Source organism: Sitophilus oryzae, unplaced genomic scaffold (assembly GCF_002938485.1).
Source record: "Sitophilus oryzae breed Bouriz unplaced genomic scaffold, Soryzae_2.0 scaffold_1007_pilon_pilon, whole genome shotgun sequence".
In the NCBI taxonomy this organism is placed as follows: domain Eukaryota; kingdom Metazoa; phylum Arthropoda; class Insecta; order Coleoptera; family Curculionidae; genus Sitophilus; species Sitophilus oryzae.
In genome coordinates, this window is record NW_022145624.1 from 1,130,360 (window position 1) to 1,145,546 (window position 15,187).

Consider the following 15,187-nt stretch of genomic DNA (forward strand, 5'->3'; position numbering starts at 1 on the left):
CCCTCAACTGTAATTGTCATAGTTGTGTTAAAAACTTGGAAAAATATATTTGATCGTCTAATGTTTGTCGTGTCTTTCCTGGCTGGTTAAAAGAGGCCCAAATCTTATTTTTAATTATATCTCAATTTTTTCAACTAGAACAAGGATGGCTCATTAGCACATTTGGAAAAAGCATTTTTTCACGAATAATTTGATACCACGCACTTGTTATTTCGCGCCAAATTGTCGTTATGAACCGCATGTTACAATTTCAAATAAACCATATTCAAAAAATCTCAAAAATTGAGATATGATAATATGTCATTCTATTCAGAGTGTCATTTTCTATCGAATAAAGTAAAAAATACCGAGGTTGTCATTTAAAAATCAAAAGCTGTTATCATTCCCAGTGAATACGTCTGTAGAAAAAATAAAAAAGCTATAGAGATGAGTCACTTTTAAGACGCACCCGGTATAGCTAGTTCTCATGATCACTACTGTGCTCTTCTTGGTGTCTATGTTTAAATTTCTAACAAAACATAATAAATTTAATCAAAATTTCCCCATTATTTTTCTTTAACTACCTACTTACTAGCTTTATTTTAAAAATACCTCGTTCAATGTAAAATGTACATCAACTGAAGACACTAAATTTTTGACTGTTATAGTCTTTGTCACGATTATTAACATTAAAACGTGTCATTTTTAAGTTTGAATTACAAGCGAGAACAGTAAACTTTTAACAACTTTCTATAAAGATCTTGTTGTTCAGTACATTGTCAGCGTTTCGCTTCTTGAAACACAACAAACCGTGAAAATATAACAGCCTTGGAGAGTGCATTTTTATTTAAAATGCTTCGTTTTCAAAGCCTTTATTTCAAAAGGAACTTTGTAACGTAAAAGGTGGAGTTTGTATTATGTTAGAATATAAAGCGTGGAGTAGTATATTTTTATTGTGTGCTCAACCTTAGAAAAAAAATTGTCAAAAACTAAGGATGTTATTTTATTTTAAAAAAACTGAAAATTCCTTTACTTTTTTACTTTGACTTTATTACTTGAAGAAGTGGTTGATATCATTGTTATATATTTTGAATGCTTGTGTAATGACGTAATTGATACAAGGGATCTAAGACGTATTTGATATTATTCAGGGTGTTCCAATATTCCGTGAATATAATAGGTCTACTAGGTATTTTTGGAATCAAAGTAATAATGACATACTGGGTGTTGCATCGTCGAGCGGGACATAGGAAATCCCATGTAAATTTTAATGGGGTCAATTGTTGGCTTCCCTAATTATTTTAGATAATAATTCTATTTAGGTTTATTGAAGAGCACTAAAATCCACATTCAAAAGAATAACTTTAGGTATTTTTGATTAGCCCGTTTACGAGTTATCGCCGATTTCTTTTTAAATATTTCTCCTTTCTTATGGCTCTGTATTTACTTATGAGCATCAGTCAAGGTAAAAGATAACTGTCAAATGAAGTTGTCATTTCAGAAATTTATCTATTTAGTGCTTTATTATTATTATTAAAAACTCATACCTACATCGAAAATATTAGCCATGAATTACACTACCGAAGAAAAAGCATTGATGATTAAATGGTATTATCAAGGGAATAGTTATCAAAAGTTGTCGGTCATGTTTGCTGCTCTGTATCCGAATAGACCGATACCTGGAAAATCTACAATCGCAAGGAATAACCTACTCATACCTACATCGAAAATATTAGCCATGAATTACACTACCGAAGAAAAAGTATTGATGATTAAATGATATTATCAAGGAAATAGTTATCAAAAGGTGTCGGATATGTTTGCTGCTCTGTATCCGAATAGACCGATACCTGGAAATTCTACAATCGCAAGGAATATCCAGAGATTTGAGACCAAAGGTACCCTAATAAATAACTGCAGATGTGAAGCAAGGCAGGAACAAAGAGAAGATATACAAGAAATGATACCTACTTGGAAGTTTTAGTGTGCGTGGAAGAGAACGATGTAAAGATCAGCACAAGGAAACTTGAGGATGAAATAGGAATAAATCACACTACAGCGTTTCGAATTTTGAAACGACATAAAGACTATTCCTTGAAATATGAAAAGCACCAAGAGCTACGAGATGGGGACGAAATACAGCGACAGGCGTTTTGTTTTGATATGATGGAAAGAGCAAACACGGATAGGGAATTTTTAAAAAACATATGTTTTACTGACGAATGCACGTTTACCTTAAATAATGAACCCAATGTTTAAAATTATCGATATTGGAACAAAGAAAACCAACACAGGTTTGTCGAAACAAGGACGCAATATCCACAGAAAGTAAATGTTTGGGTAGGGATATTCAGACACAATATTATCAGGCCATTATTTCTTATCCGAAATTTAAATGCAGAATATTATTTGGAACTACTCGAAAAGCATATTTTACCTGCTTTACATGATGCCGCTAGGGAAAATCAGGATGTTTGGTACCAAATGAATGGCTGCCCGGCACATAGTACCCTGGCTGTTTGGGAATATTTAGACAATAGTTTTAACGGAAACGTTATTGGCCTAAATCATACAGTAAATTGGCCAGCAAGGTCTCCTGATATTTCGCCAAATGATTTCTTTCTCTGGGCCATTTAAAAAACAGGATATACAAGGATAAAAAATACCCAAATCTAGACGGGTTAAAAAATGCTATTTCTGTCGAATGCAATAGAATTTCAGTTTACCAACTAGCGATGTAAGAAGAGAATTTTATGATCGCCTGGGTTATTGTCTAGCAGTCGATGGAGGAATATTTGAATATCTTCTTAAATCCTAAAATTCTAACAATTTAATAGTACCTAAATTAATAAGTTATTGAATATTGTAATAATACTATAATTAACCTTGTAATTGATTACTTTGTTTTACTTTAATTCATATTAATTTGTATTTAAAAATACATCTTTAAGATTTCCGATGTAGGAATGAGTTTTCAATAATAATAAAGCACTAAATAGGTAAATTTCTGAAATGACAACTTCATTTGACAGTTATCTTTTACCTTGACTGGTGCTCATAAGTAAATACAGGGCCATAAGAAAGGAGAAATATTTAAAAAGAAATCGGCGATAACTCGTAAACGAGCTAATCAAAAATATCTAAAGTTATTCTTTTGAATGTGGGTTTTAGTGCTCTTCAATAAACCTAAATAGAATTATTCTCTAAAATAATTAGGGAAGCCAATACTTGACCCCATTAAAATTTACTTGGGATTTCCTATGTCCCGTCCGACGATATACAATTTTATATACTAATTCATTAAATAAATTAAAATCAATAATAAACATACTGTAATTATATTCTTGTAGAGTGAGTCAAAATTTTGTTACTAAATATCTACTCTACATATTTTAAAGGCGTGTTCAAATATTAATTTTGTGGAATATATACCAATATTAAACGAGATGTAATTAACGAAATGTCATCCTAACAACAGCTATTTTAGAAACGTCTAGCTTTACTTATTTCACTGAGATTTATGAAAAAAAAATCCTTTGCCCCGGGTACAGATACCGCCACGTTTTGGAAATAGCTCAAGACAAAACAGAATTGAACGAGGCAACAGGAAACTCCAAAAAAACCCACGCCCTCCTCACGAATAGTTTTCAGGCGCTTTTAAGACTCGAAAATAGGTCGAGGCAAACCGAAGTGGGCCAAGAAAACTGGAAATAAATCCAAATGCGACAAAGTTGGTCGACAAAATGCGATCTTGGCCTGTTTCGAAGAATTCTCCGTATAATGTAGAGGCTATTTTATATTTAATATCGAGAAGATTTTTACTCAAGTAAAAAGTATTTAGTGCTCTTGATACAGACAATATTGTTTACGATAATTTTTACCCCTATTCAAAACATTTTTTATTACTTCTGCTAATATTTTTAGTATAATACAAGCAAAAGTATTCATATTTTCCAGCTATAAAAATATTTAATTTCTTTTTCAGAGTTTCGTGTCGTATTTCCTGTCGGCATATTTCCTGTTTTCCTGACATCAAAACCAGATAATATTATGTGCCGACACATCCTCGAAAAATGTAAATCGATGAAATCCAGTGTCGAACTTTTCTAAAGTATCATATCAGCACGGAATATCGGTAAGTACAAAAGTATATTTTTGCATTTTATATCCAGATTTGTCACATGAGAACGTGAAATTTGTCATAACAACTATGCATTGTATTATTTTAATACTATTTTAATAACAATAATTGAAATAGTTCACTATTCTGATTTTGCTCGTGGCAATAAGACATTCGATTACTTATCAGCTCTTATAACCAATGTTAAAACAAACAAAAAATTCAATATAGTAATAGCTCCCGTATGATTAACAAAGAAAAAAGAATCTAATAACACCATAATTCGTCCTTTATATAAATAACATAAATCTGGCCATTTTCCTTTCGTTTTTCATCCTTCATACATCCAGAAGTCGTGAAAAATCGTCCATTTCCACCAGAGTATCGAAAAACATTTCCTTTTCATCGGAAGCGTTCGATTTAGGTCGGGATTAAAAATGGCACGCCACACGCGCTTTTTGTCTGATGGTTTATTTGAATGGGTCATCATTTTTAGGGATGGAATCCAGGGGATAAAACCGTGGAGCAGAAATTGGGGCTATTTCTCCTTTAAGGGAAAACGTCAGAGAAAAACTAGGGTAAGGGAAAGGAATAAATATAGGGAACAAGCTTCAGGTGGTTTTGTTTAGGGTTTTTAGTAGAGAAGAAGGATTTTCTTTTATATTTCGTTATTTTTTCTTATTATTTTGGTATAGAATTAGAGAAAGTGTCTCGTAGACTGTTATATTATGTATCAAGTTAATCAAAGGAAATAAAGTCCTCCTACTCACGGATAGAAAAGCTTTCCACTAACTTGACCAAGTGAAAATCAACTTAAATTACAAATCAAGACTTCGAGACAGGAAAATCAAGTCAATTTAGCGTGTGTCCAAATTTTGACAAGTTTTCAAAAAGGACAGTTTTGTTTAGACTGACATGACGTTTAATTTCACCTGACCTACCTGACTTCTAGGTGAATGATTTCTTTTTATGGGGTACATAAAATCTAAAATTTACGGCCATGAAGAAATTCAAAAATTGGAGCAGTTAAGGCAGAAAATATTTAATGCCTTTGACACTTATCAATGTGAGGAGTGTGTTATCCAATGTGAGGAGGGGATTTTATGATCGTTTGGGCCGTTTAATGCAAGAGGGAGGCATTTTTGAACAATTTTTGTATTTTTTTAAATTTCATTATCCTGTTTTTTTACCGTTTACCCATTACCTACCTTGACGAACATGGGAAAACAAATGTCCTTTTCAGGACCACAAATATTTTGATTGAGAAATTTGTTACTTTTTTTTGGATTATAAAAACAAAAGTTGTTAATATAATACCAATTTAAAAGTGTTTCAGTAGTTTTAATACACACTATGATATAAAATTTATTATTATTATAATGTACATTATTAATACTATTATTCGTTCGAAATGACATTAAGGCCCAATTATTCCAATGATTTAAATTTTTCTTAAAGATAAATAGAGCTTAGAATGAGCTGTATTTATATTCACTATAATATTCACCATCAATGAGGGAATTTGACTGATACAAATTTTGAATTTGAATTGTTTTTAATGATACTAACAATTTTAGTTCAATCTTAAAATAAAATTTATTTAATATTAATAGAAATCCAAGAGATTTGAAACCTCTTTTAGCGATTTATAACATTTTCAAATGAATTACAGGTGCCCTTATTATCTATGAAAACCACACAGCTTTTTTAATAGTCGCTGCACTGAAAAAAAGGATCTCTCAGTCGAAATAAATATGACTTTGACTCAAAAAATTGGCGCTTTTCAATACGGCCAAGAACGACGTTTCTTTGCCCAAAGCATTAGCTATCTTTTCATATGCTTTAAAAAAATATTTTAGAGAATAGAAGAATCTATCTGTCCAAAGTATTTCACTCTTGACCCAAAATTAATATGCAAAGAAGTTCTTGCTACAAGAACAATAGTCTCTTTGATTCATGCAAAAATTCTTGATTGAAAAGGGACATTGCTTGATTAAAGAGACACTTTTCTTAAACCAATAGCGAATACCATTGACTCAACTAAAATTTATTTTGATCTAAGAGAAGTCTATACATCATATACAGGCATACAGGCATATTACGAGGTATATTATTTTCTGATAAATTTAGGTTTTCCCTCAAAACTTGTTAAAATAAAACAAACCGTTTCAACAAAACTTTTTTTTAATACAAGCAAGTAAATAAACATAAATTAGTTAAACATGTTCAAACGCAAATATGTACATAAATATTTCTTAATTTTCTTTTCTGTACAAACAAGCGGGAGTAGCGAAGGTCGCAGGTTAACAATTTTTTAAAGCATTGTGGCGATACAAGAATATTTTTTAGATTTTGAGTTTGGTATGTAGAAAAAAGAGGACTTTTTCAATGCGTCAGAGAAAAGAGGACAGTGAGATCAAAAAGAGGACTGTCTTCTGGAATAGAGGACGGTTGGCAACCCTACCTTAGAGTAGGTTGAAGTTATGAAACAACGACTAATACAGATTCTCTGGGGAAATGGGAAACACCAAAACACTTCATCACAGAGTGCGCTGAGATTTGGAAACGACTGATATCGGATATGGAGAACTACCATCTGTAAAACCGTCTCAGGTAATGGATTTTGTCAAAGCCTTGAGACTGTATGATGAACTATAACTCAAGAAAGGGGAACAGATCATAACATAGATCTTTAACACTTTTCGCAATTATAAAATCACATAGCTTGTTTAATTAACCATAACGACAAAAAAAGCAGCAGGAAAACTTCAAAATGACAAATTCTTCTCTTCTTCTTATTCTCATTCAGACAGGCGTTCTTTAATTTCGAAACTTTTTCCCTCTTTTAATAAGCGTCGCAAAATTCAATTCTCGATCGCTGGACGGGCCTCGCACCAGCAAATTGGCCTCAAAACTCTCGGCCGTATGTAAGGGAGGTATAAAACCTAGCCCCCGATTTTTAAATTGTGTCCCTTATTATAAAGTTTTAACAAAGACGATTTTGGTATTTTGTATCCCAAGTTTGATGATACGTTTATTTTTTTATTGAAAAACTTTCTATAAAATACTTTCCTGACTGTTTGGCTTTATGATTTAACATAAATCAAATTTATGCTTGTGTCTTGCCTCAGAATTGGTTTTTTATTGTTTATTTTTACCAAAATACGGAAGAATATTTTCTTATTTTATCAAAAACGTCTCCAAGCTATTTTTCTTTGAAATGTTATAATGCCTAGGTCTATCTTTCCCTTAAAGGAGATTAAATGATTATATGAATAAGGTTTTGCTGCATTTGGAATTTTTCCTTTAATTTTCAGTATTTTTTCTGGATTTTTTATTTTTTCAGTATAGAACAAGGAAAAGTGAATCACATACCGATAAATTATGATATTTAAATTGTATTTCTGTATATTTATAAAAGTGAGCAGGTCGCACAACGCTCAATGGAACGAAATATGCTGGGAATAACCAAAAAAGACCGCGAAAGAATAGAGTGGACACGAAAAAAGACCTAGGAAATAGATCTCATCCACTGAATCAAATCACTTAAGTGGCAATGAGCAGGACACCTGGCAAGAAGGACGGAAAACAGATGGACCACAAAAATTACAGCATAACTTAGGCCCGCATAGCCAACAATAGACAACCATTGACCCAACTACAAAGAGGGTATTTAAACATGCGAGGGGGGCTACACCATAATTGGAAATTGTTTTCATACTGAAAATGATGATGACGATGATATAACAGTGTCTGGTCGCTATTCTCCTACTAATTTTATTTGGCTAATCAAATGCAAATAATGTTTGACCTGCGGCAGTGTTCACATGAGTTTCTCAGAGAGTTTATTGAACTGTACAAAAGTTTCTCTTGCTTATGGCGAGTAAAATCAAAGGAATACAATGAGAGGGAAACGGAAAATCAGGCCTACGAGATTATTATTGGAAAGTTCAAGGAGATGGACCCTGAATCGACTAGGGATACAGTAACGAAAAAAAAATATTCACAGAACTGTTTACAAAAAATAGAATTATCAAAATTTAATAAATCTGTTCGTTCAGGTGCTGGGGATGAAAATTACTTAATTTTCTAAATAATCAAGGTATTCTTTTAGACACAGACGTTTAACTTGCCTGTTATAAATGTATTTAAACAAACAGCAAAAACTAATCACAACAGTATTTCCTTTATGATGACATGACATGGGAATACAAAAGACTGAAAAACAAGTCGTTGTAATGTGGCCACAGCTTGGTCTGTATGGTTAATATGCAACGTTTTGTCTACGCAAGCAAATCGTACGGTAAGTCCTTGCGTGTGGAAAGTCCTTAAGACTCAAAATCCAGAACATTTTAAAGAATTTTACATATTTTATATCAGTTTTTCACGAAAAAAGAACCATATTTAATAATAAGACGTATCTCGTCTATTTCCAAACATTCTACAACTTTCCTCAAAGCATCTCTGCATCTTCTCCTCTGCGGATGAGAGAGATGCACAGAGTTTCCGAGTAAAGGTATATTTTTTATGCAGTAGTTTTATGCAGGTACGAACGAAAAGTTATTACTCTTCAAACCAGTTAAAAATGATGTAGATGACACCCTTTACAAGTAGGAGTCATATTGACAATAAAATCAAACTGCTGATGTCAAAAAACACCCAGACACCAATTTTCATCCAAATATTGACGTTACTTTATAAATTTCTTGGAAAAAATCGAAATAAAAATTAAACTTTTACACCCTGTATTTTCGAAACTAAGCATTTTAGGACATACATTTATACGAAGTTTTTTACTTATTTTTATCTACAGAATATGCTGCTGAAGTTTCCGGAATGCAATTCGGACCACCACCCTGTATAATGAGGAAAAGTGAATCATTTGTCGATAAGTTATGAAATTTAAAAACTGACCACAACAGTGTTTCCTCTCTGATAATATGACAGAATACAAAAGACTAAACGCGAAGTTGTTGTAGTGTGGACCCAACCTGGTCTGTACGTTTAATCTGCAACGTTTAATCGAGCCGTTGCGTGTGGACCGCCTTTATCCGGGAAATTCTAAAGAATTTTCAATATTTTATATCAGTTTTTCACGAAAAACGAACCATATTTAATAATAAGAAGTATCTCGTCTATTTCCAAACATTCTACAACTTTCCTCAAAGCATCTCTGCATCTTCTCCTCACAAAGAGATGCACAGAGTTTCCGAGTAAAGGTATCCGTTACGACTGAGACACGAAGCTTTCATCGAACTCTTTCGACTGTGAAGACGCTCGCGTCCTCCGCATCCCTTTTCCCTTTTTATTATTTTTCCATTTTCTTGCCTCATTACGCAAACACAAGGGGGCGCTACCGGGAAAGCGACGGATAGAGATGGGAAAAAAGTGGGAAGCGCGAAACAAGCGTCTTTGTTAAAAGTTCGTAATAAGGGGCAAAGTTTAACAGATGAGGGGTGGTTTTTGACAGTCCTTAGCCCTGTTATATATTATGGATATACTGCAGGAAAGAAGGAAAGGTTATTTAAGGTTAATTTGTTTATATAGATCATACCAAATAAACTTTTAGTCACGTGATTAAGCTTGACCGGCACAGCGTTGTCCACTTTTACATACTTTCTTTTAATCAAAGTATTAAAAATCAATAAAATGACCACCATAACATTTTCTATAAAAATGTAGGCTTAATATAAAAATATTTTTACTAAACCCCAATATTTTTTATACCTAATACATTTTTAATCACTGTTATATTCGAAACGACCCGAAACCTTTGGAAAATCTGAAAAACAAGCAAAAAATCTCTTTATAACCGCTAATTATAATTAAAAATTAAAATTTAAACATTAGACCGCGAAATACGATGGAAAAAATGACGAACAGTCGAGTTTAACGGTTCGAAAAATAATTAATAAATTCATGAAAATTAATGGCATGCTAATAAAGTTCCCCTTTAGGCTAATCGACTTAGGCGGCTCTAAATTTGCGGTTTAAGGCGATTGGCTGACGGCAGAAAGCGCGGGGAACTAATAAAATTAGCGATACAAGAACGAATTCCTATTCAGGAAAAGCCATTACGAACCAGCTGAGGCGCTGAAGTGGTTTAGGCAAAGATAGAGTAAAAATGTCACCTCGATTTAACAAACCATCTAATTTTAATTCGTTTAAAAAATAGGTGTTAGATTATTATTTGTTTATTAGATTATTATTATTACTAGAAAATGTCAATGCCCCTCCCCCCCAAATAAAAGTCAGGAGAAAATTAGAAAAACTTATTTAAATTATTATACTTTTGGAAATCACTTTTTTTCATCCTAACATATTCAAAACTATTCCCAAATTGTCCAATTTTCGCTTGAGAACATTTAATTTTACCCATTTTCTCTACTGCCGGTCAAAATTTCATTTTGTCCTTCGTTCCCGCTATGTTTTACACATAATATAAACTCCAAGTACCGCGGCTTTTGACGCCAACAAAGTAAGGTATACTACGTGTAGAAAATATAATGGGTTAAGGTGCGATAGATATAGTTTATATTGGCAATTGACCGCGTCGTTCATAAAAGGATTTGTAAGGTAGGCAACTTTATATACACTTGTATTTGGTAGTTTACTTTTTTGTCTTTGTCTAGAAACCAGCGTGTTATTATTGTAATTTGTAATATTTTTTATTAGTTGAGACGAATCAATATAGTTGATTAAGAAATATCGATTGCATTATTTCTATATAAATATATTACAGGATAATATAACTAGATAAAATCATTAGATATTTTTCTGAGCATCTGAAATGGAATTATAAGGATTTAGTTAGGGTGTCCATATTTTTTAACGAGGAAACGTCAGTAATCGCGATAATTTAAAAGCTCAACTAAAAAAATGCAATAACTTAAAACACGCGATAACTCAAGAACCACTTTAGATATTCAAACTGTTTTTTTATGTTAAAGTTCGGATTTTTTACAAGATGTTTAAATAAGAAGAATTCGATAGGCTTGTTTTTTTTTCATTCAAAAATTAAAAAATCTCGTCTATTTACTTTTAGTGCACAGCATTTTTCAGCAATCGTGTAACTTTTTTATATATAAAGATTTTCACATACTGTCTGCGAAGAAAATTTAGTAGAAATTTTAAGAAATTCTTTGAAAAAACTACAATCAATTATTTCTAACCGATTTCGAGGTATTGATTTTTGAATAATAGCGCGGCCACTGTCGAAAACCAACTCAATTCCACTTATTTTTACCAAAAATTATCAGGTAGATAGAGACTGTCAAGAGATTATTATTACTATTTTAGAAACTTTACGTTGAAATAGAAAGGTATAAACATTATTCAAAACGCTAATATAATAACTTAATAATATTCCTGAAAATTTAGAAAATCCTGATTTTTATAGCGCACGCCACTGAGACAACCTTTATCCTTTTTCCTCCGATAAAAAAACCCTCATTTTTTTCAAAAGGGACATAAATTCATCAAAAGAAGAAAGCGAAAATATCTCAATTATTCCCCTAACCCTTAGGGAGAGCTTAATAACGTTACTGATAGCGTTATAATCATCATTATCAGGTCAACGCTGGCTGGACCGATAAAAAGAATATCACAGTCAAAAGCTGGAGGAGAGGGGTGGGGGTTACAGGCGATTTATTTACATATTTATTTGAAAATTTTCGGTAAGCTGCCTGGCTTTAAATTTTGAGCTACACCAGCCTCGGCAATTTTGGGGAAAATACATAAGCTGATCGATTTAATGAAAATTAATGAAGTTTATTTTTCGGAGGGATCTCCCTATAACGGCTCTGTCTTTTTTATATACATATAAAATGGGTTGGTATATTTTGAAAGGAAAATTTGTGACAAGAGAGAGTTTAAATAATAATAATGTTTCTGGGGTTGAACTATATTATCAGTTAAGATATTTGCACTTATTTCTGGGACACCCTGTATAATGAGCGACAATACAGTGAAACACAACACTGGAAATAATAGAAGAATATATACAGGGTGAGTTTCCTACGTGTTCTCTATGGGTATCTCGGAAACTACTGGAGATAGAGAGTGGGTTAAATGGGGAAAGAATTGCAGTTTTGTGGGGTCATAAACATGCGCCTTTCAGATTTGTGAAAAAGTTCATGGCTTACTAGATATTTCGAAGAAAACAAATTTCGGCTATTAAAAATTGTCCCTAATTCCATTATAATCTATTTTAGATAAAAAGTTTTCAGATAAAAGTTGTAGATAATCACATCCTTAATGAGATTGTGTCCTCCGTTTTTTCTAAAGCTTGTTATTTTTCAGATATGACACAAACATATGTTTTTTTAAATGGAAACCATAGTTGGCCATGACTTCATAAAAAGTGTTATTTTTAAGCTTTTCATCGATATAAGCTAATATGTTTCATTCGAAAAATTACTGAGTTATATCCAATTTTTGTCATTCATGTCAATAGAACATACATGGATAATTGCAGAACACAAAAAGGCGTATGAATAAAACTTTACAATAGGATATAATTTTAAGAGTTTTAAAAAGTAAAATATTTTACCCACATTATTTTTCAAAAAGTGTATTCTAGATACGCTACTGATCATAATGATTTACAGCCCTCCACGTCCATTTTTTCTCATGTTTAAGCCTATATAATTAATGAACCACGGTCTCTAAATAAAATAAAGCCCATATAAAATCGGACATTGACTGAAAAATCAGCTAATTCGAACCGATCCACTGCCTGACGATACAAACGACGCTTCAATTGGCTCTTTCTCTGCTTTTTATGCCTACTAACGTATAATCGGGTAATTAATGACCTAGGAAACGACTAAAAATGAGGTTAAATGAGTGTAGGGGAGGTTAAAAATATAAAATAGGATCGATTAGGGTGCTGACCTAGTTTAGGGTTATGAATAATTTAGTTAGTAATGGTTTAATTTGTATTAAAACCTTTAAACTGTTTTTTTCGTCTAAATGTATTTATAAATTGTGTTGTAAGTTATGAAATTTTATTATGTCTTACTAAAAATACCAACTATTGATAAACTAGAATAAAAAAATTCTAATTTTGGTTTCTGTTCATTGTTTTTTTTTTAGAAATAAATGATGATATTTGTATAACCTTTTTTTCAGAGTATTAAATGAAAAAAAAATAGTCGATTTTTTGACCCACCCTAAGGTATACCCGAGGGGTAAACCGCAGAGGAATTATGGTGTACACTATGAAGGAATTCTACAGAAATTCCAAGGAATTACGAGGAATTCCTAGGAATTACTAGGAATTCCAATGATTTCCGTAAGAATTCCGATGAATTCCAAGGAATTCCTTAGGAATTTAGAGGAATTCCACAGAAATTAAGACGAATTACAAGCAACTTTATAAAAAATTAACGAACATTAGTAGACCATGAATACTAGAATAGGTAGTACTGAATTTAAAGAAAAACGTTTTGCAGGCGATTTTTTACTATCTGTTTTTCGTTTTCGAATCGCTTCCAAAATTTCCTAATATCAAATATCTACAGGTTAGATATTATTTTAATTTAATATTGTACCCTCGATTATATATCTAAAATATATTCCAATAGTACGGCAGAACCACCCCCGAGAGATCTACTTATAACGTTCCCTGATTTCGCCATTTTAAAGAAACCCTCATAAGATTTTTTTTATTCACTCACTTTATACTCAGAAAGTTGTTTTTTCATTTCCTCGGAATAATACCTAGGTATACTATAGGGAAATTAATTCAACTTTGGGTGCACTTCATCAATGACACCATGCGTAATCTTATGGAATTTACTGATGATCGTATTATGACGTGCAACTGAAGTTTTATTAATTTCCTTTCCTATAGATACAACTAGGTACCTATCATTTTCAAAAAATCCCGAGGAAAATTAATTTTAATAAGTAAGTGCCGACATATTTCCAGTATTTTCACCTCATGATCCCCTATTAGTCCTAAAATTTAACTAAAAAACGTAAATCTCGCAATAGTACTTTTTATTGTTAGATCTAGTACTTATAGAGACATTAGACATTTATAAAAATCACGAGAAAATTCATTGCGGAACTACGAAACCGAGGTGGCAACGCTGATTCAGACTGAAAGAGTTACCGAGTTCGTACCAAGGAATTCTAAGGAAGACCTTGAATGATTGACCTTGACCTTGAAGACCAAGGAATTCCAAGGAATTCCGAAGGAATTACGAGGAATTCTGAGGAATTATTTGAGTAAAAGGAATTACGGTGTACACTTTTCCCTCTGCGGTTTACCCCTCGGGTATACCTTTGTGACGAGTTCATTTTTAGGGTTCCGTACCCAAAGGGTAAAAACGGGAACCCTATTACTAAGACTTCGCTGTCCGTCCGTCCGTCTGTCACAAAGGTCTATCTTATGAACACTTATAGCTAGACAGTTGAAATTTTTACAGACAATGTATCTATGTTGCCGCTATAAGAACAAATACTAAAAACAGAATTAAATAAATGTTTATAAATAAAAAAGTACTTTCACTAAACATTTCTTTTAAGTAAGAATTTTACATAGAATCTTTCAAGTCCTCGGTGGCCGCGTGGTTAAAGACGTTTGGACTTTACGCTGCTATGACGTTGGAGCCGTAGTAAGGCAGGTTCGAATCCTAGTCAAGGCGACTTTTTTTTAACCGTTTTTTTTTAATTTTGACATATTTATTTTTACTTTTTATTAATACAATTTTTAGTAATGTGTTTCTTCATTTTTTTTAATTACTTATACGCGCATTCAAAATTTTAGCTAAATTGGAAAAAAAGTTTATAATAATATAATGTCTAATGTTGTATAGATAATGAAGGGTACGGAACCCTTCGTGCGCGAATCCGACTCGCCCTTGACCAATTTTTTGAAATATATTTAGGTATTTCACCATATCTAAAATTGTTTTATTTACATAAATTATGAATCTTAATGACCCTAAGATTAGTAGTGGGAACTATCGAATGAATACTATCGAAACATTCGATAGTTGCAATTCATTCGAATAATTCGATAGTAAGAAAACATTCGTTGAAAACTATTCGAATAAAAATTATCGAATAGATCCGTCA

At 32.3% G+C, this 15,187-nt stretch overlaps 1 protein-coding gene across 4 annotated transcripts in view; it reads left to right on the forward strand.

The window, feature by feature from the left end:
* Positions 1-15,187, forward strand: part of LOC115891648 (protein artichoke) — a 296,926-nt gene that overhangs the window by 98,381 nt on the left and 183,358 nt on the right. For all 4 annotated transcript variants that reach the window (XM_030912176.1, XM_030912203.1, XM_030912186.1 and 1 more), the window contains exon 2: positions 3,965-4,114. The gene's annotated coding sequence lies outside the window, so the exon portion shown is untranslated. The remainder of the gene's footprint in view (positions 1-3,964; positions 4,115-15,187) is intronic.